Source organism: Sinohyriopsis cumingii, chromosome 4, assembly GCF_028554795.1.
Source record: "Sinohyriopsis cumingii isolate HCF-2022 chromosome 4, ASM2855479v2, whole genome shotgun sequence".
In the NCBI taxonomy this organism is placed as follows: domain Eukaryota; kingdom Metazoa; phylum Mollusca; class Bivalvia; order Unionida; family Unionidae; genus Sinohyriopsis; species Sinohyriopsis cumingii.
In genome coordinates this window covers 39,229,582-39,256,374 of record NC_142964.1, presented here as the reverse complement: position 1 = coordinate 39,256,374, position 26,793 = coordinate 39,229,582, and the positions used below count along the sequence as shown (strand labels likewise).

General features: G+C 35.0%; 11 non-coding genes across 11 annotated transcripts; all 11 read right to left on the bottom strand.

The window, feature by feature from the left end:
* Positions 1-4,903: 4,903 nt before the first annotated feature.
* Positions 4,904-4,985, bottom strand: Trnas-aga (transfer RNA serine (anticodon AGA)). Its single transcript has one exon. It is a non-coding gene; the product is annotated as a tRNA-Ser (tRNA).
* Positions 4,986-5,242: 257 nt separating this feature from the next.
* Trnas-uga (transfer RNA serine (anticodon UGA)) lies at positions 5,243-5,324 on the bottom strand. Its single transcript has one exon. It is a non-coding gene; the product is annotated as a tRNA-Ser (tRNA).
* Positions 5,325-11,348: 6,024 nt separating this feature from the next.
* Positions 11,349-11,441, bottom strand: Trnas-aga (transfer RNA serine (anticodon AGA)). Its single transcript has one exon. It is a non-coding gene; the product is annotated as a tRNA-Ser (tRNA).
* Positions 11,442-12,697: 1,256 nt separating this feature from the next.
* On the bottom strand, positions 12,698-12,779 carry Trnas-aga (transfer RNA serine (anticodon AGA)). The gene has a single exon. It is a non-coding gene; the product is annotated as a tRNA-Ser (tRNA).
* A 4,908-nt stretch (positions 12,780-17,687) lies between these two features.
* Trnas-aga (transfer RNA serine (anticodon AGA)) lies at positions 17,688-17,769 on the bottom strand. Its single transcript has one exon. It is a non-coding gene; the product is annotated as a tRNA-Ser (tRNA).
* Positions 17,770-18,024: 255 nt separating this feature from the next.
* Trnas-uga (transfer RNA serine (anticodon UGA)) lies at positions 18,025-18,106 on the bottom strand. The gene has a single exon. It is a non-coding gene; the product is annotated as a tRNA-Ser (tRNA).
* A 388-nt stretch (positions 18,107-18,494) lies between these two features.
* Positions 18,495-18,576, bottom strand: Trnas-aga (transfer RNA serine (anticodon AGA)). Its single transcript has one exon. It is a non-coding gene; the product is annotated as a tRNA-Ser (tRNA).
* A 1,255-nt stretch (positions 18,577-19,831) lies between these two features.
* On the bottom strand, positions 19,832-19,913 carry Trnas-aga (transfer RNA serine (anticodon AGA)). Its single transcript has one exon. It is a non-coding gene; the product is annotated as a tRNA-Ser (tRNA).
* Positions 19,914-24,821: 4,908 nt separating this feature from the next.
* Trnas-aga (transfer RNA serine (anticodon AGA)) lies at positions 24,822-24,903 on the bottom strand. The gene has a single exon. It is a non-coding gene; the product is annotated as a tRNA-Ser (tRNA).
* Positions 24,904-25,160: 257 nt separating this feature from the next.
* Positions 25,161-25,242, bottom strand: Trnas-uga (transfer RNA serine (anticodon UGA)). Its single transcript has one exon. It is a non-coding gene; the product is annotated as a tRNA-Ser (tRNA).
* A 387-nt stretch (positions 25,243-25,629) lies between these two features.
* On the bottom strand, positions 25,630-25,711 carry Trnas-aga (transfer RNA serine (anticodon AGA)). The gene has a single exon. It is a non-coding gene; the product is annotated as a tRNA-Ser (tRNA).
* Positions 25,712-26,793: the final 1,082 nt, after the last annotated feature.

Genomic DNA, 26,793 nt, shown 5'->3' with positions numbered 1-26,793 from the left:
CCTATGTTGGGCACATTTTCATTTCGTCTCATTCTTGGACTTGATATATGAATTTCTCTCTCTTTTCAGATCACAATACTGTGTCTTTCACAGTGGATGGAGTTATATTATAGCTTGTTTGAACCCGTACCAATTTCATAAATGGAAATCTCTAATGTGATGGAAAGTGCACGGAACTTAATCAGTTCATTCACTGATTTATAATTTCTAACCTGGATGTGAACAAAGTGGCCATATCACTGGCATCCTCTTCGTCTTTCATGCTTAGCGGACTTTTCATACTAACACGGCGCCATATTGCAATATTCTTCTAAGCCTCATATTTAATCCAATCTCAGGGTAATCCTTCAAATTAATTTTTCTTTCCACTTTATCCTTTGACCCATGCTATACAAACTTGTGAAAGTGTGTATTGACTTCACTGTAGCACTGTGGATATGTTAATGAAAATCAAGATGCTTATCATTACTATCTATCACAATATAGTTCGAATCTTTTTAATCGAATGAATAAGCAGATTCTTGATTGCTCGAATTTTAGATGGGTTATTAAAGATTGCATTTCTCCAACGTTTGTTGACAACTTAACAAAGAAGACAGCAAACTCAGGAAATCCCCAATTAAGTTTATATTCGGGACGATATTTCATATTATAGCAATTCTACTTCTGATGGAAACCATATATATAGACCATACAGTATAGAACACTGATACAACAAATGTAAAGCAGACATCAAAAATGTCACTGATCCATAATAGCAAGTGACATATCAGCATATTGAGAAACAACCTATGTTATATTAACCATGTTTATTTCCATAATATGTTTAATTTTTCTTATCACTTGAGCTAACATCTATGCAAATAGGATGCAACTATATGGGGAGATTGGATCTCCCTGTCTACACACTCTTTCCATACCAAACCAATTAGAGACTTGACCATTATTAATTGCTCAAGATTTGATTTTCCGAGAAAAGAAGTTGTACCCAGTATATTATAAGTTTTTCAAACTTGGAAAACTTCATAAGTTTGCCACTAAATAGCGACGGAACTGTGTCAGATGGCTTTTCAAATAATCTCGTTAAAAGAAGTAGTCAAGGAATATTGGCGATTTCTAGATTAAGTCAGATAAGTTTCTTATGTTATCTTCAAATGTATCGTCCATTTATAAACGTTTTTTGTTTTTGTGTGTGGACGTTTTGCATATATGTGGGTAGCACAGTTTTAACTCTGACTGCAATTTCTGCAGAAGCAATTTTGCATTACACATGCGAATTTATATGAATTTCCAATATAACATATACTGTTTAGGCTTATAACCTTTTGGTATACATATAATCACAGTTCCCCTTCTCTCTACTTGAACGGTAATTCCCAATGTTAACCGCCCTCACTAGAAACTGTCCAATATCCTTTTTCATTAGGTATATTTTGTAAAACATTTGCATATTCTGTATATGATAAAGGACCGTTTCAGGAGAATTTATGTAAATAATACACTTTAGGAGTGTCACAACATTTAAGCGGCGTTCTTAAATCGGTAGGATCAACATCGCAATTTTTATATCATTTCATATAAGGTGCATTCCTATCATCTTACATTTCATTCCGTATGTTAAAGAACCACTGGTAGTAACAAGAGGCGGTATTAATTTCCTTATGAAGTTCTATTTGTTACTTGTATCTGGTCACTCTCTTCTTCTTCAAACTACATAGCTAAAGACCTAATCCATACAACATCCATCTATTTGTTTTTAATATCTTCTAACTCTTTCATTTTTCATCCCTCCGTTATATAAGTTCATTTTCACCACTTCTCTCTTTTAAATTCCTGATATTTGCAAGTAGTTGCCTTTCCTATAGATATAGGTTATATTTCCTAAACGATGCAAATTAAATTGTTGTTCCTCTAATATTTAATTGAACCATTGACAATTTATAACAGGTTTGAAATCAGATATAGGAATATTTTCAAAATTATCCTATTGTTCACCGCATACATATTGATCTTTAATTTATTAGATAGCCTCCTTTACTCTTTCCACATGTCAATGTTCTTTTAGTAATAACTTAGTAAATTTCAAGAATGTTTCTCTGTTACATTCCTTTGGAAAACTGTCTTAATATTTTACAAAAGAATGATCAGTCCTATACACTGATTCAACACTTACAATTTCAGTAATTGTGAATGCAGTTTCGTACCAAAAGAAAGTCCATTCTCATTTGTTTCACTACGTTACCATTCCTCCAAGTTTAAATGTGGCTCCCATTTATTATTGTATTCCCTCAATACATCAACTAAATTATATTCTACGAATGTACCAAAGAAACTTTCTCTTGCATTTCGGTTATTTAAATTACAATAATTGAATATATCTATATAACATCGAAATCATCCTACCTTAAAATAAACAAAATTATTTTTATAATGCAAGATATATCTTTTTTTTATCTCCAGGTAAAGTATGAATTGTCTTTATTGGTTCATAAATATTAACAGGTGTAGCAATTTAGTTGCCAATACAATTCTTCTTTTCCTGAGATCCCCTACCGCTGATAATTTAATGTAGCAATATTTATTGACACAGAATTCAACTTTAAAAACGTTTATAATCTTGTTAGTATGGTTATGTGGAGCGACCATAAAGAACTTATATAAACCAGGCCTACTAATGACGTTTACCAAAATTCTCTCCATTGTACAATATCAAGATTACTGCTAATAAAGTTTGTTTTTCTTTTTATCTTATATATCGACCATGATTGGAGTGAATTGTAGCATAGTAAGATCAAAGACAAATTCAAAAGGAAACGAATATGATGTCTGAAGATATTGTAAGTATGACAGAAGATATATCGAACGCAAGAACAGAAGGTAACAATAAGTAATATAACATAACAGATATTCTGAAGAAAATGTATAACATCAAGTTAAAGAAGGTGCTGCAATAACAATAAAAGAAGAAACATCAAGACATGTAGAATAAAGACATGAAAGGTGATCAGAGGATGATGCCAGCTTTGGTAAGCTTACAAAATCATGGAAGGTAGGACTGGGTATTTAAAAACCCAAATACAAAAGGAGAAGTTCATACGTGCGCTACTGTATAATGTACTGAACAAGTGCAAAATATATTTCTATTTAGTCCTTGAATGAAAAAAACATTTATAGAAATGATCTTAAAAGTGTAGACTATAAACACGGTAATTTATACTTAAGTATGCGTATAAATCGATGTAGTTATCGAATATTGGAAGAGGTGTTCAATGAAACGGCACTTTTCTAAACCTGTAGTTGAAGCCACAAACACATGCAATTAGACAGAAGAGAGAAACTAATAATGATCCTCTCCCCTACTCTCCATTAAAACAAGGTAACTCTCGCGGTTCACAATCTAACCCGTCGATGATTATGTGCCACATTTCCTATATTGTATGTACATACAGTTAGTTAGCCGTAAATGACACCAACGTCAACAACATATTCCAAACCGTTTCCATTATATAAGATTTAAGTACCTTATTGATTTGTACAGGCCACATTTACTCGAAATTTCACCAATGCTTTTCGACTTGTTTCCCGGATCCTGTGTGTCGGCTTACAGTTCCTCTCTGTTTCGCAGCGAATGTGATTTGCTTGTGATTGCTTCAGTGATAGGACCTATCCTTCAGTAGGTCTTTTCAAACATCGCGGCTTATCGCTGCATCTCGGCCTAAGAAGTATCGAAGTAAAATGTTCCCCTTTATTAACCTGCTTTTCAAACTTTTTATATGGTGCTAAGGTTTTTGGATTTATGATCTCTCTCGCTCTCTTAGTTGCTAAGGCTGAAAGGTCACACATTCCTGCCAGTATACAGATTTAGGTTAAAGTTTCCTCGTAATGCTCTCATAATATGAGTGACCCCTTGGAAGGCAAGATAATTTGCATTGCTGTTTTACGTTTCTTTATAGATTTCAAATTCAAGAACACTTCCCTGGTAAGTGAATACATCGCTAATATCAATTATGTTATGTTCAATCCCTTTCTTGTACATGATGGGTACTTTGTTTACTCTAATTAGTGTCTTCATCAATAAGTTCATGGCCATAAAATTATCCCCTATTTGAGATATATTTCTTTGTATTAAAAGTTTCCAAGCAGGTAAAACATAATGTCAGAGCATATTGTTCATCGTTTTAATAATTTGTTGCCATTTTCATCTGCTAATATGACAATAGTTTTGATTCCATGCGATCTTTGCAAACAAATCAAATACATCAATGGAAGTTTTAAGAAATTCGAAAAGAACCATCAAGAATCAAGGTAGTATCATCGCAAAATGTTGGAGCAAATATTCTGTTTCATGTAGTTCATTGCTTTTATTATTCCTATTATTTTTTCATAGTTTCGATCACACTTTTTGCACGTAGTAAAAATAGACATTTAGATAGTGAGTCACCCTGTTAACAGCTTCTGCAGACATTCTTCATATATATTCCGACATATCATTAATCAGCATCAATATGGATTGTGTTTCTCAAGACGTCTGGCACCCGTCCGCCTCCTCCAACCCACCAACCCCATTTGTACGCTACATTTGAAGACGGCAAGACCTCTGGCAACCATCCTCTCCTCCTCCATCTGTCCGCTACAGTTGAAGATGTAAAGAGCAGAGGATTATGTAGCAGAGTGTTGTGCATATCATCAGGCGGTATGACCAGCTAGATGTAGTAATGGCTTGTTTAAATTTTTACACTCACGTGACAATTAATCATCATCAATATAAAACAAAATTTAACTCGTGAAGAAAATCATAGGTCATAGGTAAAAACATATCCCTATGTCATCGCGGGCAGTTTCCCTCTCTTGTACGACTGATATATTCTACTATCACACCTTTGACCCATATAAAAAAATATTACGTCGCCGGTAGGATTCGAACCTACGCGGGGAGACCCCAATAGATTTCTAGTCTATCGCCTTAACCACTCGGCCACGACGACTTCTACACCTAGGTTTGGCACATTTTCATTTCTTTTCATTCTTGGACTTGATACATGAATTTCTCTCTCTTTTCAGATCACTATAATGTGTCTTTCACAGTGGATGGAGTTATATTATAGCTTGCTTGAACCCATGAAGAAAATCATAGGTTATAGGTAAATAAAATATCCCTATGTCATCGCCGTCAGTTTCCGTCTTTTGTACGGCTCGTGTATTCTACTATCACAACACTCTGCCATAAAAAAAAAAAATAATACGTCGCCGGTAGGATTCGAACCTACGCGGGGAAACCCCAATAGATTTCAAGTCTATCGCCTTAACCACTCGGCCACGACGACTTCTACACCTATGTTTGGCAAATTCGCGTTTTGTTTCATTTTGGAACTGATACAGGAATTTGTCTCTCTCTTTTCATATCACAATACTGTGTCTTTCACAGTTGATGCACAGGTGCTCGACGCGAGCTTGATATTGAGAAGATTTAAAAAAAACAATAATGTAAAGGAAAATATCATAAAGAGCGATTAATTATTTTTTTTTCTCAACATCAACCTCGCGTCGAGCACCTGTGAGTGGATGGAGTTATAGTATAGCTGGTTTGAACCCGCGAAGAAAATCATAGGTTATAGGTAAAAACATATCGTATGTCCTCGCGGGCAGTTTCCCTCTCTTGTACGGCTGATGTATTCTACTATCACACCTTTGACCCATATAAAAAAATATTACGTCGCCGGTAGGATTCGAACCTACGCGGGGAGACCCCAATAGATTTCTAGTCTATCGCCTTTTTTTTTTTTTTTCTTTCTTTATTTAAAAAACGCTTTGTACAGTATATAAGTTAAAAATATACAGTCAGTATGTACATAGTAGTTTGTAATGCTATATTACAAAATAATGGTTCTACAATGGTATTTTGTAATGCTATATTACAAAACAATGATTCTACAATAGTATTTTGTTAAGCTATATTACAGAACAATGATTCTAAAATTTTATTTTGTAATGCTATAGTACAAAACAATGATTCTACAAAGTAATAAACACTTTATCCTCTTCTATTCTCATTAAAGGATTATCTTTTACAAAATACTTCGTAATCAAAGTCTGATTTTTGTCTTTGTAATGTTGATACGCATATAATATATATTTTCTAGTCAAATATTGGAACAATCTTTCTATGTCTATTTGTTTCCCTAATAAAGACATAATGTTTCTTCTTTTGTAAATGCACAATCGAGCAATGCTCAGAATGTAGTTCAAAAAATAACTATTTACTGATTTTGTTTCTTTGTTATATCCTATCATGAGCATTTGTTCAAAAGAAGTGCTATTGAGAACACCAACTCTACAATTTTTAAAAAGAATCTCAACTATATATACAATATAATTCTTAAAAGAGCTTAATTCAGGACATTTCAAAAACATGTGAAATAAATCTTCTGTTTCCAACTGGCACACTGGACATAAGTCATTATCAATTTTGCCATAGTATTTTAGTCTCTCTTTTGTAAATATTCGATTGTGCATTATTCTGTAATCCAAATCTATACAATCTGGGGTCTTGAAAGGTAGGTGTATCAATTTCCAGTATTTATGCTTTTCCAAACTAAATATCTTACTCCAAAAGGAAACAGAAGCTGGTTCTTGAAAAATCAACGTACATAAAAGCTTGTAAAATAGTTGTGTTGTACATAAACAGAGGTCATATAATTTTGTATCAACTCTGAGAAACATATTATTTCTCCCATTGGTTACAGTGGGTTTTGACTCTGTTGCAACAATATTTCTCCAGCCTAATGGTATACTTTCTATTATGCAATTATAGTCTTTTTTTATCTTATCTGTTTTGATCTCAGAATTTGATTTGTGTATCATTTCTTGAATAGCTCTATAAGGTAGTATTCCAGGTACAAATTCATATGTAATATCCTGAACACGAACAATTCCTGCTTCTATAAATTCTGCGAAAAACAACGTTTTACCAGCACATGTAATATTAGGATTTAAAAAGAGAGGTTGTTCAAAAACATTCCTCACATCAATATTTGTATCGATATTATTTCTAAGTTTTTCCCATGCATGAAACATTTCTCTGTAAAATATAGGTAGGGTATTCAATTGTTGCTTATTTAAAGACATGAGAAACAACTCTTTGGTCAACCTCATGTTCAGGACAGTAGATAAAAAGTGATCAAAGGTATTTTTCCACATAGCATGGCAATTCACATCAAAGTATCTTTTTAAAAATTTTAGTCTGAATGCATACATTTTCATCTTTATATCAGTTAACTGTAGTCCGCCATTTCGCTTATCACCAATTATTGTATAATAGTGAACCAAATGGGACTTTCCTGACCAGATAAATCTGAGAAATAATTGCTTCAATTCATCAGCAATCATATCAGGAAGAGGCTGAACTGACACTATGTACAATACTCTAGAAACTAATAAGTTATTAACAACTGTTACTTTTCCTTGTATTGTCAAATATCTCTGTGACCACAGTTGCAATAAGTTTTTAATTTTAGACAATCTATCATTCCAGTTCAGTTGCTCACATAACTTTGCACATTTTCCCACATAAGCTCCCAAAATTAAGATGACTTGATCACACATTTGAATTTGTAATTGTTTGCAATAATCATCAGTAAGTTTACCAGATCCAATACACAGAAGTTCTGTCTTTTCCTTGTTCACCTTTGCACCAGATCCTTTACAATACAAGTCAAGTACATTAAAAGATTGATTAATGGATTGTGTGTCCGCTAATGTCAAGGTTGTATCATCTGCATGTTGAAAAACTTTACTTGTATTACTAGACAGTGGGAGTGGAATACCTTTGATAGTGGGATTTGCTTTGATAGCGAGTCCTAAGGGTTCTGCTGCTAATACATATAACATTGCTGATATAGGACAACCTTGTCTGACTGAATTTTTAATTAAAAAGGGTTTCGTTAGATGACCATTGCATTTAACACTACTTTTAATTTCATTATAAAATATCTTTATCCACTGAATAAAATTGTCACCAAAACCGAACTTTCGTAAAACAGAAATCAAATATGAGTGGCAAACTCTGTCAAACGCTTTTTCTTGATCAATTTTTAAGATATATCCCTCAAGATTGTCTCTCTCAACCATATCTATAATATCTCTTACAGTGACTATAGTATCAGCAATATCTCTCCCAACTATACAACATGTCTGAGTTTGAGAAATAATTTTGGGTAATACCATTTTTAAACGTGTAGACAAAATCCTTGCCAAAATTTTATAATCTACATTAAGTAAACTGATAGGACGCCAATTTTGCAATCTTCTATTATCCCCCTTATTTTTATAAATAAGTGATATAACCCCAAATCTCATTGATCTCGACATAATATTGTCATTCTTAACACTCTGAAAGATGTGCAACAGAATATCATATATACAATCATAAAATTTACAATACCACTCTACTGTCAATCCGTCCGGGCCGGGGCTTTTATTTTTAGCCATCCCTTTTATAGCTGTATGTATTTCATCAACTGTTATTATGGCATCACACATATCTTTATCCTCATCAGATACAGAACAGTTTACAAAATTTAAAAGTGAATCAGTACAATTATCATCAACAGTTACCGAAGAATATAAATGACTATAAAACTGATGTATTTCATCTAAGATTCCGCTTGTATTTGAAATAATTACACCATCATCATCAATCAATTCATTGATTACATTTTTGTTGTGTCGATATTTCTCAAGATTTATAAAATATTTAGTATTTCTATCGCTTTCAATTGCCCATTTGGCCTTAGATCTCAATATAGCACCCCGACAAAAATCAGTTTCATAGTCACTTAGCTGATGTTTTAGTTCTTCATATTTGTTAATGTCATATGGTTCTTTATTTGCGACTTTTTCTGAAAATGATTTTAATTTATTTTGCAATGTAAAGTATTCTTGTAATCGTTCCTTATTTCTTCTTGTACAGTATACTTGGGAAAATTTTTTAATTTTGTATTTTACATTATCCCACCAAATGAGTGGTTCACTGAAATACATTTCGTCAGTTTTTCCCTCGGTAAGAATTGATTTCACTCTTTGTACATATTTTTCCTCAAAAAGAACATTGTTATTTAATATCCATAATCCGGGCCCTGTTTCCACTTTGCAGGTATTTAGTTTAAGGTATACAAAAGAATGATCACTAAAGGATGTATCTGCATAATAAATATTTTGCACATTGGAGTGCAATTTTGAGGAAATCAAAAAATAATCTATTCTACTCTGCTTCATTTCGCCTAGTACAACTTGTTTTCTGGAGAAACTACGAGTACTAGGATTTCGTGATCTCCATAAATCGGTAATATTCCTATCATGAATAATTTTATAAAGTTCACGCACTGCTACATCATCAATATGTAAGGCTTTGTTATGTCGATCAATACCTGCTAAAGTTGTATTAAAATCACCAGCCAGGATAGTGCTATCACTAGTACTGTTATGTAGATATGTATTTAGCTTCATGAAAAAGTTAAACCTTTCCTTCACAACATTTGGAGCATAAATATTGATTAAATCAATCACTTTATCATCAATAGCTATTTTAAGATGTAAAATCCTACCCTTTTCAATCATTTCTTGTGTCACCTGATTTCTCAATTCTCTCACTACTAAAACAGCTACACCTGCCCTCCTATTGTCAGCATTACTATAAAATATGTCACCATTCCAAATCTCATTTTCTCTAATACTTTCAACAAACTCATCATCCCAAAAGGTTTCTTGCAATAATAAAATATGGCCTCTTTTCTCTTTAAATATTTCTAAAACAGACTTTAGTTTATTCAAATTACGCAAGCCATTTACATTTAGAGATACAATATTTAAAGCCATGATTATGATGAGTGTATTGAAAGTATTAAAAAATGTTGAGTGTTTGATCATTTCTTCATAGGTGTTCGTCGCATGCTATTCATCTTCATATTAGGTACTGGATTAAACCTTCTCCTTCTCCTTTGTACTACTTTGAAATTTTCGATATTAGTACCGTTTTCTTGACATGTACGTGATTCGTTTGATCTTTCAACAACGTCTGCAGCCATCTCCCTGTCATCATCTGAATCTGTCCCCGATCCATCTCCAATTGTATGATTGTTGTTTACTTCCTCAGATTCTATTTCTACATTGGTCATATCAACTCCAATTCTTTCTTTTTCTTCCCCACTTTCTCCACTCTCATTATCTTTTTTTGCATTCTCAATTTCTTCTTTATCATCTTCGTCACTCTGTAACTCCAATATGTCTTCCCTCATATCATCATCAACTTGCGAATGAATGCCTGCAATGGCCTCTCTGTAACACATACATGTTTGCGCCTCTTTGTGGCATTTGTCGCATATCCTGCATGTACACATAAGAGGAAAACTTCCACAACTTTCACATCTTTGCCTTGTGCACTTTTTTGCTACGTGGCCTTGCTCCCCACACTTGTAGCATACAAAATCAGGGCAGTCTTTTATAACATGTCCCGGATCAAGACATCTAGAACATACCTTAACTTGATTATTGTGTAATACTCTAAAGTATTGTTGACCATTGATAGTCTGAAATTTCAGACTGTAAGGCAAGGATTTTACCTGCTGTGGAAATTTACATTTGACATAACGAGTCCCATCAGCCACACTAGTCCCAGGATAATATCTGCGTTGAATGGGAGAAAGAAGTTCTACTCCGTATTCACCGAGCTTCATACTTATATCATCATCTGTGATGTATGCTGGTAAATGAAGAATTGACACAATAATAGTGTCTGAATATAAAAGAGTACAATCAAAGTGTTCACTTCCAATATCAATTCCACACAAGGTATTATATGCTACTTCCTTACTCGGTAGTGTGACCTCATACAAATTTGCACCTTTGGGCACAACTGCATAGACCGACATATCTCCGGTTAATTCTTCTACACTTCTAACAATATCACTTGCCTTTATTTTCTTCACATCCTTTACATCAATCACCACGGTACATTCTTTCCCAAAACGACGAGAAACTCCTGTCTGTCTATCGATGTTACTCGACATGCCATTCTTATTGTTAGCTATTCCACTGGTGTCATTAGAGTGTGAGTCAGCTCCTTGTGCTGCACGTGCAGCACGACCAGGCTTTGTATTCATTGTCACAGAAAATAATATTTTGTGTGGTGGATAAAGTTATCCACACACTCAAAATATATCTCACTTATATATGAATGCGATCAAACAAATCTTATCAACGTACCTGTAACAAATTAAAACAGCAAAAATGTCTATTAAAGGAAAAAAACTTGAAAATTCACGGAGCGATCATAAAACGTGTTTTCCTTCTGATGTCATAACCGGAAGTCCTGTAGGATTCGAACCTACGCGGGGAGACCCCAATAGATTTCTAGTCTATCGCCTTAACCACTCGGCCACGACGACTTCTACACCTACGTTTGGCACATTTTCGTTTCGTTTCATTTTTGAGTTGATACAGGAATTTCTCTCTCGTTTCAGATCACAATGCTGTGTCTTTCACAGTGGATGCACAGGTGCTCGACGCGAGCTTGATGTTGAGAAGATTAAAAAAACAGTAATATAAAGGAAAATATCATACAGAGTGACAAAAATACCTTAGATTGCCCCCATGACCCCTTCTGACATAGGCCCTCTCTATCATAATGTATAAGAGAGAAGGTACGGAACTTCCGAATACTTCATTCCACCCATGACCCTCGATTTCCATCTGCTATTTCCGTTTTTCAAGGCACACGATCATACTCTATGACTTGTTTTACTCCTGTGATATCTATCCATCAAGCCATCATTGACGTTTCTGCGTTGTACCAAACTCAAGTTACGGGCTCCGAAACGTGCGATTTTTGCGAATTGTTTCGTTTTGGAGAAGTGCGTGCACATGTGAAAACCGCTACATGTACCATGTTTTCAACTCTATGGTGCATCCCTTCTTGAATTACAGAACAGTGGTAGATGCAAAAGTACGTTTTTACTTACCATTAACTCGATTTAACTTTGTTAATCCTGTTCTATGCAAGAATTAGACACTGTCTTCTTCACGGCACATACATTGTATAGATGCGACTCTATTTTCAAAATAGGTAAACTATGCGGCACACACGTCAACGCCGAAATATGATTGGCTCAAAAGGTTTTACTTATTATCATATGAGCTCGGACTTATCTCAGAGTAAACAAATCGCACGTTTCGGAGTCCGTAACTTCAGTTGGATACATCGCAGAAAAGTCAATAATGGCTTGATGGATAGAAAAATATCTCAGGAGTAAAACAAGCAATATAGTTTGGTCATGTGCCTTAAAAAACGGAAATAGCAGAAGGAAATCGAGGGTCATGGGTGGAATGACGTATTTGGAAGTTCCGTACCTTCTCTCTTATATATTATGATAGAGAGGGTCCTATATCAGAATGGGTCATGGGGGTAATCTAAGGTATTGTTGTCACTCTGTATGATTTTTTTATTTAGATTTTTTTTTCTCAACATCAACCTCGCGTCGAGCACCTGTGAGTGGTTGGAGTTATATTATAGCTGGTTTGAACCCGCGAAGAAAATCATAGGTTATAGGTAAAAACATATCCTATGTCATTGCGGGCAGTTTCCCTCTCTTGTACGGCTGATGTATTCTACTATCACACCTTTGACCCATATAAAAAAATATTACGTCGCCGGTAGGATTCGAACCTACGCGGGGAGACCCCAATAGATTTCTAGTCTATCGCCTTAACCACTCGGCCACGACGACTTCTACACCTATGTTGGGCACATTTTCATTTCGTCTCATTCTTGGACTTGATATATGAATTTCTCTCTCTTTTCAGATCACAATACTGTGTCTTTCACAGTGGATGGAGTTATATTATAGCTTGTTTGAACCCGTACCAATTTCATAAATGGAAATCTCTAATGTGATGGAAAGTGCACGGAACTTAATCAGTTCATTCACTGATTTATAATTTCTAACCTGGATGTGAACAAAGTGGCCATATCACTGGCATCCTCTTCGTCTTTCATGCTTAGCGGACTTTTCATACTAACACGGCGCCATATTGCAATATTCTTCTAAGCCTCATATTTAATCCAATCTCAGGGTAATCCTTCAAATTAATTTTTCTTTCCACTTTATCCTTTGACCCATGCTATACAAACTTGTGAAAGTGTGTATTGACTTCACTGTAGCACTGTGGATATGTTAATGAAAATCAAGATGCTTATCATTACTATCTATCACAATATAGTTCGAATCTTTTTAATCGAATGAATAAGCAGATTCTTGATTGCTCGAATTTTAGATGGGTTATTAAAGATTGCATTTCTCCAACGTTTGTTGACAACTTAACAAAGAAGACAGCAAACTCAGGAAATCCCCAATTAAGTTTATATTCGGGACGATATTTCATATTATAGCAATTCTACTTCTGATGGAAACCATATATATAGACCATACAGTATAGAACACTGATACAACAAATGTAAAGCAGACATCAAAAATGTCACTGATCCATAATAGCAAGTGACATATCAGCATATTGAGAAACAACCTATGTTATATTAACCATGTTTATTTCCATAATATGTTTAATTTTTCTTATCACTTGAGCTAACATCTATGCAAATAGGATGCAACTATATGGGGAGATTGGATCTCCCTGTCTACACACTCTTTCCATACCAAACCAATTAGAGACTTGACCATTATTAATTGCTCAAGATTTGATTTTCCGAGAAAAGAAGTTGTACCCAGTATATTATAAGTTTTTCAAACTTGGAAAACTTCATAAGTTTGCCACTAAATAGCGACGGAACTGTGTCAGATGGCTTTTCAAATAATCTCGTTAAAAGAAGTAGTCAAGGAATATTGGCGATTTCTAGATTAAGTCAGATAAGTTTCTTATGTTATCTTCAAATGTATCGTCCATTTATAAACGTTTTTTGTTTTTGTGTGTGGACGTTTTGCATATATGTGGGTAGCACAGTTTTAACTCTGACTGCAATTTCTGCAGAAGCAATTTTGCATTACACATGCGAATTTATATGAATTTCCAATATAACATATACTGTTTAGGCTTATAACCTTTTGGTATACATATAATCACAGTTCCCCTTCTCTCTACTTGAACGGTAATTCCCAATGTTAACCGCCCTCACTAGAAACTGTCCAATATCCTTTTTCATTAGGTATATTTTGTAAAACATTTGCATATTCTGTATATGATAAAGGACCGTTTCAGGAGAATTTATGTAAATAATACACTTTAGGAGTGTCACAACATTTAAGCGGCGTTCTTAAATCGGTAGGATCAACATCGCAATTTTTATATCATTTCATATAAGGTGCATTCCTATCATCTTACATTTCATTCCGTATGTTAAAGAACCACTGGTAGTAACAAGAGGCGGTATTAATTTCCTTATGAAGTTCTATTTGTTACTTGTATCTGGTCACTCTCTTCTTCTTCAAACTACATAGCTAAAGACCTAATCCATACAACATCCATCTATTTGTTTTTAATATCTTCTAACTCTTTCATTTTTCATCCCTCCGTTATATAAGTTCATTTTCACCACTTCTCTCTTTTAAATTCCTGATATTTGCAAGTAGTTGCCTTTCCTATAGATATAGGTTATATTTCCTAAACGATGCAAATTAAATTGTTGTTCCTCTAATATTTAATTGAACCATTGACAATTTATAACAGGTTTGAAATCAGATATAGGAATATTTTCAAAATTATCCTATTGTTCACCGCATACATATTGATCTTTAATTTATTAGATAGCCTCCTTTACTCTTTCCACATGTCAATGTTCTTTTAGTAATAACTTAGTAAATTTCAAGAATGTTTCTCTGTTACATTCCTTTGGAAAACTGTCTTAATATTTTACAAAAGAATGATCAGTCCTATACACTGATTCAACACTTACAATTTCAGTAATTGTGAATGCAGTTTCGTACCAAAAGAAAGTCCATTCTCATTTGTTTCACTACGTTACCATTCCTCCAAGTTTAAATGTGGCTCCCATTTATTATTGTATTCCCTCAATACATCAACTAAATTATATTCTACGAATGTACCAAAGAAACTTTCTCTTGCATTTCGGTTATTTAAATTACAATAATTGAATATATCTATATAACATCGAAATCATCCTACCTTAAAATAAACAAAATTATTTTTATAATGCAAGATATATCTTTTTTTATCTCCAGGTAAAGTATGAATTGTCTTTATTGGTTCATAAATATTAACAGGTGTAGCAATTTAGTTGCCAATACAATTCTTCTTTTCCTGAGATCCCCTACCGCTGATAATTTAATGTAGCAATATTTATTGACACAGAATTCAACTTTAAAAACGTTTATAATCTTGTTAGTATGGTTATGTGGAGCGACCATAAAGAACTTATATAAACCAGGCCTACTAATGACGTTTACCAAAATTATCTCCATTGTACAATATCAAGATTACTGCTAATAAAGTTTGTTTTTCTTTTTATCTTATATATCGACCATGATTGGAGTGAATTGTAGCATAGTAAGATCAAAGACAAATTCAAAAGGAAACGAATATGATGTCTGAAGATATTGTAAGTATGACAGAAGATATATCGAACGCAAGAACAGAAGGTAACAATAAGTAATATAACATAACAGATATTCTGAAGAAAATGTATAACATCAAGTTAAAGAAGGTGCTGCAATAACAATAAAAGAAGAAACATCAAGACATGTAGAATAAAGACATGAAAGGTGATCAGAGGATGATGCCAGCTTTGGTAAGCTTACAAAATCATGGAAGGTAGGACTGGGTATTTAAAAACCCAAATACAAAAGGAGAAGTTCATACGTGCGCTACTGTATAATGTACTGAACAAGTGCAAAATATATTTCTATTTAGTCCTTGAATGAAAAAACATTTATAGAAATGATCTTAAAAGTGTAGACTATAAACACGGTAATTTATACTTAAGTATGCGTATAAATCGATGTAGTTATCGAATATTGGAAGAGGTGTTCAATGAAACGGCACTTTTCTAAACCTGTAGTTGAAGCCACAAACACATGCAATTAGACAGAAGAGAGAAACTAATAATGATCCTCTCCCCTACTCTCCATTAAAACAAGGTAACTCTCGCGGTTCACAATCTAACCCGTCGATGATTATGTGCCACATTTCCTATATTGTATGTACATACAGTTAGTTAGCCGTAAATGACACCAACGTCAACAACATATTCCAAACCGTTTCCATTATATAAGATTTAAGTACCTTATTGATTTGTACAGGCCACATTTACTCGAAATTTCACCAATGCTTTTCGACTTGTTTCCCGGATCCTGTGTGTCGGCTTACAGTTCCTCTCTGTTTCGCAGCGAATGTGATTTGCTTGTGATTGCTTCAGTGATAGGACCTATCCTTCAGTAGGTCTTTTCAAACATCGCGGCTTATCGCTGCATCTCGGCCTAAGAAGTATCGAAGTAAAATGTTCCCCTTTATTAACCTGCTTTTCAAACTTTTTATATGGTGCTAAGGTTTTTGGATTTATGATCTCTCTCGCTCTCTTAGTTGCTAAGGCTGAAAGGTCACACATTCCTGCCAGTATACAGATTTAGGTTAAAGTTTCCTCGTAATGCTCTCATAATATGAGTGACCCCTTGGAAGGCAAGATAATTTGCATTGCTGTTTTACGTTTCTTTATAGATTTCAAATTCAAGAACACTTCCCTGGTAAGTGAATACATCGCTAATATCAATTATGTTATGTTCAATCCCTTTCTTGTACATGATGGGTACTTTGTTTACTCTAATTAGTGTCTTCATCAATAAGTTCATGGCCATAAAATTATCCCCTATTTGAGATATATTTCTTTGTATTAAAAGTTTCCAAGCAGGTAAAACATAATGTCAGAGCATATTGTTCATCGTTTTAATAATTTGTTGCCATTTTCATCTGCTAATATGACAATAGTTTTGATTCCATGCGATCTTTGCAAACAAATCAAATACATCAATGGAAGTTTTAAGAAATTCGAAAAGAACCATCAAGAATCAAGGTAGTATCATCGCAAAATGTTGGAGCAAATATTCTGTTTCATGTAGTTCATTGCTTTTATTATTCCTATTATTTTTTCATAGTTTCGATCACACTTTTTGCACGTAGTAAAAATAGACATTTAGATAGTGAGTCACCCTGTTAACAGCTTCTGCAGACATTCTTCATATATATTCCGACATATCATTAATCAGCATCAATATGGATTGTGTTTCTCAAGACGTCTGGCACCCGTCCGCCTCCTCCAACCCACCAACCCCATTTGTACGCTACATTTGAAGACGGCAAGACCTCTGGCAACCATCCTCTCCTCCTCCATCTGTCCGCTACAGTTGAAGATGTAAAGAGCAGAGGATTATGTAGCAGAGTGTTGTGCATATCATCAGGCGGTATGACCAGCTAGATGTAGTAATGGCTTGTTTAAATTTTTACACTCACGTGACAATTAATCATCATCAATATAAAACAAAATTTAACTCGTGAAGAAAATCATAGGTCATAGGTAAAAACATATCCCTATGTCATCGCGGGCAGTTTCCCTCTCTTGTACGACTGATATATTCTACTATCACACCTTTGACCCATATAAAAAAATATTACGTCGCCGGTAGGATTCGAACCTACGCGGGGAGACCCCAATAGATTTCTAGTCTATCGCCTTAACCACTCGGCCACGACGACTTCTACACCTAGGTTTGGCACATTTTCATTTCTTTTCATTCTTGGACTTGATACATGAATTTCTCTCTCTTTTCAGATCACTATAATGTGTCTTTCACAGTGGATGGAGTTATATTATAGCTTGCTTGAACCCATGAAGAAAATCATAGGTTATAGGTAAATAAAATATCCCTATGTCATCGCCGTCAGTTTCCGTCTTTTGTACGGCTCGTGTATTCTACTATCACAACACTCTGCCATAAAAAAAAAATAATACGTCGCCGGTAGGATTTGAACCTACGCGGGGAAACCCCAATAGATTTCAAGTCTATCGCCTTAACCACTCGGCCACGACGACTTCTACACCTATGTTTGGCAAATTCGCGTTTTGTTTCATTTTGGAACTGATACAGGAATTTGTCTCTCTCTTTTCATATCACAATACTGTGTCTTTCACAGTTGATGCACAGGTGCTCGACGCGAGCTTGATATTGAGAAGATTTAAAAAAAACAATAATGTAAAGGAAAATATCATAAAGAGCGATTAATTATTTTTTTTTTCTCAACATCAACCTCGCGTCGAGCACCTGTGAGTGGATGGAGTTATAGTATAGCTGGTTTGAACCCGCGAAGAAAATCATAGGTTATAGGTAAAAACATATCGTATGTCCTCGCGGGCAGTTTCCCTCTCTTGTACGGCTGATGTATTCTACTATCACACCTTTGACCCATATAAAAAAATATTACGTCGCCGGTAGGATTCGAACCTACGCGGGGAGACCCCAATAGATTTCTAGTCTATCGCCTTAACCACTCGGCCACGACGACTTCTACACCTACGTTTGGCACATTTTCGTTTCGTTTCATTTTTGAGTTGATACAGGAATTTCTCTCTCGTTTCAGATCACAATGCTGTGTCTTTCACAGTGGATGCACAGGTGCTCGACGCGAGCTTGATGTTGAGAAGATTAAAAAAACAGTAATATAAAGGAAAATATCATACAGAGTGACAAAAATACCTTAGATTGCCCCCATGACCCCTTCTGACATAGGCCCTCTCTATCATAATGTATAAGAGAGAAGGTACGGAACTTCCGAATACTTCATTCCACCCATGACCCTCGATTTCCATCTGCTATTTCCGTTTTTCAAGGCACACGATCATACTCTATGACTTGTTTTACTCCTGTGATATCTATCCATCAAGCCATCATTGACGTTTCTGCGTTGTACCAAACTCAAGTTACGGGCTCCGAAACGTGCGATTTTTGCGAATTGTTTCGTTTTGGAGAAGTGCGTGCACATGTGAAAACCGCTACATGTACCATGTTTTCAACTCTATGGTGCATCCCTTCTTGAATTACAGAACAGTGGTAGATGCAAAAGTACGTTTTTACTTACCATTAACTCGATTTAACTTTGTTAATCCTGTTCTATGCAAGAATTAGACACTGTCTTCTTCACGGCACATACATTGTATAGATGCGACTCTATTTTCAAAATAGGTAAACTATGCGGCACACACGTCAACGCCGAAATATGATTGGCTCAAAAGGTTTTACTTATTATCATATGAGCTCGGACTTATCTCAGAGTAAACAAATCGCACGTTTCGGAGTCCGTAACTTCAGTTGGATACATCGCAGAAAAGTCAATAATGGCTTGATGGATAGAAAAATATCTCAGGAGTAAAACAAGCAATATAGTTTGGTCATGTGCCTTAAAAAACGGAAATAGCAGAAGGAAATCGAGGGTCATGGGTGGAATGACGTATTTGGAAGTTCCGTACCTTCTCTCTTATATATTATGATAGAGAGGGTCCTATATCAGAATGGGTCATGGGGGTAATCTAAGGTATTGTTGTCACTCTGTATGATTTTTTATTTAGATTTTTTTTTCTCAACATCAACCTCGCGTCGAGCACCTGTGAGTGGTTGGAGTTATATTATAGCTGGTTTGAACCCGCGAAGAAAATCATAGGTTATAGGTAAAAACATATCCTATGTCATTGCGGGCAGTTTCCCTCTCTTGTACGGCTGATGTATTCTACTATCACACCTTTGACCCATATAAAAAAATATTACGTCGCCGGTAGGATTCGAACCTACGCGGGGAGACCCCAATAGATTTCTAGTCTATCGCCTTAACCACTCGGCCACGACGACTTCTACACCTATGTTGGGCACATTTTCATTTCGTCTCATTCTTGGACTTGATATATGAATTTCTCTCTCTTTTCAGATCACAATACTGTGTCTTTCACAGTGGATGGAGTTATATTATAGCTTGTTTGAACCCGTACCAATTTCATAAATGGAAATCTCTAATGTGATGGAAAGTGCACGGAACTTAATCAGTTCATTCACTGATTTATAATTTCTAACCTGGATGTGAACAAAGTGGCCATATCACTGGCATCCTCTTCGTCTTTCATGCTTAGCGGACTTTTCATACTAACACGGCGCCATATTGCAATATTCTTCTAAGCCTCATATTTAATCCAATCTCAGGGTAATCCTTCAAATTAATTTTTCTTTCCACTTTATCCTTTGACCCATGCTATACAAACTTGTGAAAGTGTGTATTGACTTCACTGTAGCACTGTGGATATGTTAATGAAAATCAAGATGCTTATCATTACTATCTATCACAATATAGTTCGAATCTTTTTAATCGAATGAATAAGCAGATTCTTGATTGCTCGAATTTTAGATGGGTTATTAAAGATTGCATTTCTCCAACGTTTGTTGACAACTTAACAAAGAAGACAGCAAACTCAGGAAATCCCCAATTAAGTTTATATTCGGGACGATATTTCATATTATAGCAATTCTACTTCTGATGGAAACCATATATATAGACCATACAGTATAGAACACTGATACAACAAATGTAAAGCAGACATCAAAAATGTCACTGATCCATAATAGCAAGTGACATATCAGCATATTGAGAAACAACCTATGTTATATTAACTATGTTTATTTCCATAATATGTTTAATTTTTCTTATCACTTGAGCTAACATCTATGCAAATAGGATGCAACTATATGGGGAGATTGGATCTCCCTGTCTACACACTCTTTCCATACCAAACCAATTAGAGACTTGACCATTATTAATTGCTCAAGATTTGATTTTCCGAGAAAAGAAGTTGTACCCAGTATATTATAAGTTTTTCAAACTTGGAAAACTTCATAAGTTTGCCACTAAATAGCGACGGAACTGTGTCAGATGGCTTTTCAAATAATCTCGTTAAAAGAAGTAGTCAAGGAATATTGGCGATTTCTAGATTAAGTCAGATAAGTTTCTTATGTTATCTTCAAATGTATCGTCCATTTATAAACGTTTTTTGTTTTTGTGTGTGGACGTTTTGCATATATGTGGGTAGCACAGTTTTAACTCTGACTGCAATTTCTGCAGAAGCAATTTTGCATTACACATGCGAATTTATATGAATTTCCAATATAACATATACTGTTTAGGCTTATAACCTTTTGGTATACATATAATCACAGTTCCCCTTCTCTCTACTTGAACGGTAATTCCCAATGTTAACCGCCCTCACTAGAAACTGTCCAATATCCTTTTTCATTAGGTATATTTTGTAAAACATTTGCATATTCTGTATATGATAAAGGACCGTTTCAGGAGAATTTATGTAAATAATACACTTTAGGAGTGTCACAACATTTAAGCGGCGTTCTTAAATCGGTAGGATCAACATCGCAATTTTTATATCATTTCATATAAGGTGCATTCCTATCATCTTACATTTCATTCCGTATGTTAAAGAACCACTGGTAGTAACAAGAGGCGGTATTAATTTCCTTATGAAGTTCTATTTGTTACTTGTATCTGGTCACTCTCTTCTTCTTCAAACTACATAGCTAAAGACCTAATCCATACAACATCCATCTATTTGTTTTTAATATCTTCTAACTCTTTCATTTTTCATCCCTCCGTTATATAAGTTCATTTTCACCACTTCTCTCTTTTAAATTCCTGATATTTGCAAGTAGTTGCCTTTCCTATAGATATAGGATATATTTCCTAAACGATGCAAATTAAATTGTTGTTCCTCTAATATTTAATTGAACCATTGACAATTTATAACAGGTTTGAAATCAGATATAGGAATATTTTCAAAATTATCCTATTGTTCACCGCATACATATTGATCTTTAATTTATTAGATAGCCTCCTTTACTCTTTCCACATGTCAATGTTCTTTTAGTAATAACTTAGTAAATTTCAAGAATGTTTCTCTGTTACATTCCTTTGGAAAACTGTCTTAATATTTTACAAAAGAATGATCAGTCCTATACACTGATTCAACACTTACAATTTCAGTAATTGTGAATGCAGTTTCGTACCAAAAGAAAGTCCATTCTCATTTGTTTCACTACGTTACCATTCCTCCAAGTTTAAATGTGGCTCCCATTTATTATTGTATTCCCTCAATACATCAACTAAATTATATTCTACGAATGTACCAAAGAAACTTTCTCTTGCATTTCCGTTATTTAAATTACAATAATTGAATATATCTATATAACATCGAAATCATCCTACCTTAAAATAAACAAAATTATTTTTATAATGCAAGATATATCTTTTTTTATCTCCAGGTAAAGTATGAATTGTCTTTATTGGTTCATAAATATTAACAGGTGTAGCAATTTAGTTGCCAATACAATTCTTCTTTTCCTGAGATCCCCTACCGCTGATAATTTAATGTAGCAATATTTATTGACACAGAATTCAACTTTAAAAACGTTTATAATCTTGTTAGTATGGTTATGTGGAGCGACCATAAAGAACTTATATAAACCAGGCCTACTAATGACGTTTACCAAAATTCTCTCCATTGTACAATATCAAGATTACTGCTAATAAAGTTTGTTTTTCTTTTTATCTTATATATCGACCATGATTGGAGTGAATTGTAGCATAGTAAGATCAAAGACAAATTCAAAAGGAAACGAATATGATGTCTGAAGATATTGTAAGTATGACAGAAGATATATCGAACGCAAGAACAGAAGGTAACAATAAGTAATATAACATAACAGATATTCTGAAGAAAATGTATAACATCAAGTTAAAGAAGGTGCTGCAATAACAATAAAAGAAGAAACATCAAGACATGTAGAATAAAGACATGAAAGGTGATCAGAGGATGATGCCAGCTTTGGTAAGCTTACAAAATCATGGAAGGTAGGACTGGGTATTTAAAAACCCAAATACAAAAGGAGAAGTTCATACGTGCGCTACTGTATAATGTACTGAACAAGTGCAAAATATATTTCTATTTAGTCCTTGAATGAAAAAACGTTTATAGAAATGATCTTAAAAGTGTAGACTATAAACACGGTAATTTATACTTAAGTATGCGTATAAATCGATGTAGTTATCGAATATTGGAAGAGGTGTTCAATGAAACGGCACTTTTCTAAACCTGTAGTTGAAGCCACAAACACATGCAATTAGACAGAAGAGAGAAACTAATAATGATCCTCTCCCTTACTCTCCATTAAAACAAGGTAACTCTCGCGGTTCACAATCTAACCCGTCGATGATTATGTGCCACATTTCCTATATTGTATGTACATACAGTTAGTTAGCCGTAAATGACACCAACGTCAACAACATATTCCAAACCGTTTCCATTATATAAGATTTAAGTACCTTATTGATTCGTACAGGCCACATTTACTCGAAATTTCACCAATGCTTTTCGACTTGTTTCCCGGATCCTGTGTGTCGGCTTACAGTTCCTCTCTGTTTCGCAGCGAATGTGATTTGCTTGTGATTGCTTCAGTGATAGGACCTATCCTTCAGTAGGTCTTTTCAAACATCGCGGCTTATCGCTGCATCTCGGCCTAAGAAGTATCGAAGTAAAATGTTCCCCTTTATTAACCTGCTTTTCAAACTTTTTATATGGTGCTAAGGTTTTTGGATTTATGATCTCTCTCGCTCTCTTAGTTGCTAAGGCTGAAAGGTCACACATTCCTGCCAGTATACAGATTTAGGTTAAAGTTTCCTCGTAATGCTCTCATAATATGAGTGACCCCTTGGAAGGCAAGATAATTTGCATTGCTGTTTTACGTTTCTTTATAGATTTCAAATTCAAGAACACTTCCCTGGTAAGTGAATACATCGCTAATATCAATTATATTATGTTCAATCCCTTTCTTGTACATGATGGGTACTTTGTTTACTCTAATTAGTGTCTTCATCAATAAGTTCATGGCCATAAAATTATCCCCTATTTGAGATATATTTCTTTGTATTAAAAGTTTCCAAGCAGGTAAAACATAATGTCAGAGCATATTGTTCATCGTTTTAATAATTTGTTGCCATTTTCATCTGCTAATATGACAATAGTTTTGATTCCATGCGATCTTTGCAAACAAATCAAATACATCAATGGAAGTTTTAAGAAATTCGAAAAGAACCATCAAGAATCAAGGTAGTATCATCGCAAAATGTTGGAGCAAATATTCTGTTTCATGTAGTTCATTGCTTTTATTATTCCTATTATTTTTTCATAGTTTCGATCACACTTTTTGCACGTAGTAAAAATAGACATTTAGATAGTGAGTCACCCTGTTAACAGCTTCTGCAGACATTCTTCATATATATTCCGACATATCATTAATCAGCATCAATATGGATTGTGTTTCTCAAGACGTCTGGCACCCGTCCGCCTCCTCCAACCCACCAACCCCATTTGTACGCTACATTTGAAGACGGCAAGACCTCTGGCAACCATCCTCTCCTCCTCCATCTGTCCGCTACAGTTGAAGATGTAAAGAGCAGAGGTTTATGTAGCAGAGTGTTGTGCATATCATCAGGCGGTATGACCAGCTAGATGTAGTAATGGCTTGTTTAAATTTTTACACTCACGTGACAATTAATCATCATCAATATAAAACAAAATTTAACTCGTGAAGAAAATCATAGGTCATAGGTAAAAACATATCCCTATGTCATCGCGGGCAGTTTCCCTCTCTTGTACGACTGATATATTCTACTATCACACCTTTGACCCATATAAAAAAATATTACGTCGCCGGTAGGATTCGAACCTACGCGGGGAGACCCCAATAGATTTCTAGTCTATCGCCTTAACCACTCGGCCACGACGACTTCTACACCTAGGTTTGGCACATTTTCATTTCTTTTCATTCTTGGACTTGATACATGAATTTCTCTCTCTTTTCAGATCACTATAATGTGTCTTTCACAGTGGATTGAGTTATATTATAGCTTGCTTGAACCCATGAAGAAAATCAAAGGTTATAGGTAAATAAAATATCCCTATGTCATCGCCGTCAGTTTCCGTCTTTTGTACGGCTCGTGTATTCTACTATCACAACACTCTGCCATAAAAAAAAAAAATAATACGTCGCCGGTAGGATTCGAACCTACGCGGGGAAACCCCAATAGATTTCAAGTCTATCGCCTTAACCACTCGGCCACGACGACTTCTACACCTATGTTTGGCAAATTCGCGTTTTGTTTCATTTTGGAACTGATACAGGAATTTGTCTCTCTCTTTTCATATCAGAATACTGTGTCTTTCACAGTTGATGCACAGGTGCTCGACGCGAGCTTGATGTTGAGAAGATTTAAAAAAAACAATAATATAACGGAAAATATCATAAAGAGCGATTAATTATTTTTTTTTCTCAACATCAACCTCGCGTCGAGCACCTGTGAATGGATGGAGTTATAATATAGCTGGTTTGAACCCGCGAAGAAAATCATAGGTTATAGGTAAAAACATATCGTATGTCCTCGCGGGCAGTTTCCCTCTCTTGTACGGCTGATGTATTCTACTATCACACCTTTGACCCATATAAAAAAATATTACGTCGCCGGTAGGATTCGAACCTACGCGGGGAGACCCCAATAGATTTCTAGTCTATCGCCTTAACCACTCGGCCACGACGACTTCTACACCTACGTTTGGCACATTTTCGTTTCGTTTCATTTTTGAGTTGATACAGGAATTTCTCTCTCGTTTCAGATCACAATGCTGTGTCTTTCACAGTGGATGCACAGGTGCTCGACGCGAGCTTGATGTTGAGAAGATTAAAAAAACAGTAATATAAAGGAAAATATCATACAGAGTGACAAAAATACCTTAGATTGCCCCCATGACCCCTTCTGACATAGGCCCTCTCTATCATAATGTATAAGAGAGAAGGTACGGAACTTCCGAATACTTCATTCCACCCATGACCCTCGATTTCCATCTGCTATTTCCGTTTTTTAAGGCACACGATCATACTCTATGACTTGTTTTACTCCTGTGATATCTATCCATCAAGCCATCATTGACGTTTCTGCGTTGTACCAAACTCAAGTTACGGGCTCCGAAACGTGCGATTTTTGCGAATTGTTTCGTTTTGGAGAAGTGCGTGCACATGTGAAAACCGCTACATGTACCATGTTTTCAACTCTATGGTGCATCCCTTCTTGAATTACAGAACAGTGGTAGATGCAAAAGTACGTTTTTACTTACCATTAACTCGATTTAACTTTGTTAATCCTGTTCTATGCAAGAATTAGACACTGTCTTCTTCACGGCACATACATTGTATAGATGCGACTCTATTTTCAAAATAGGTAAACTATGCGGCACACACGTCAACGCCGAAATATGATTGGCTCAAAAGGTTTTACTTATTATCATATGAGCTCGGACTTATCTCAGAGTAAACAAATCGCACGTTTCGGAGTCCGTAACTTCAGTTGGATACATCGCAGAAAAGTCAATAATGGCTTGATGGATAGAAAAATATCTCAGGAGTAAAACAAGCAATATAGTTTGGTCATGTGCCTTAAAAAACGGAAATAGCAGAAGGAAATCGAGGGTCATGGGTGGAATGACGTATTTGGAAGTTCCGTACCTTCTCTCTTATATATTATGATAGAGAGGGTCCTATATCAGAATGGGTCATGGGGGTAATCTAAGGTATTGTTGTCACTCTGTATGATTTTTTTATTTAGATTTTTTTTTCTCAACATCAA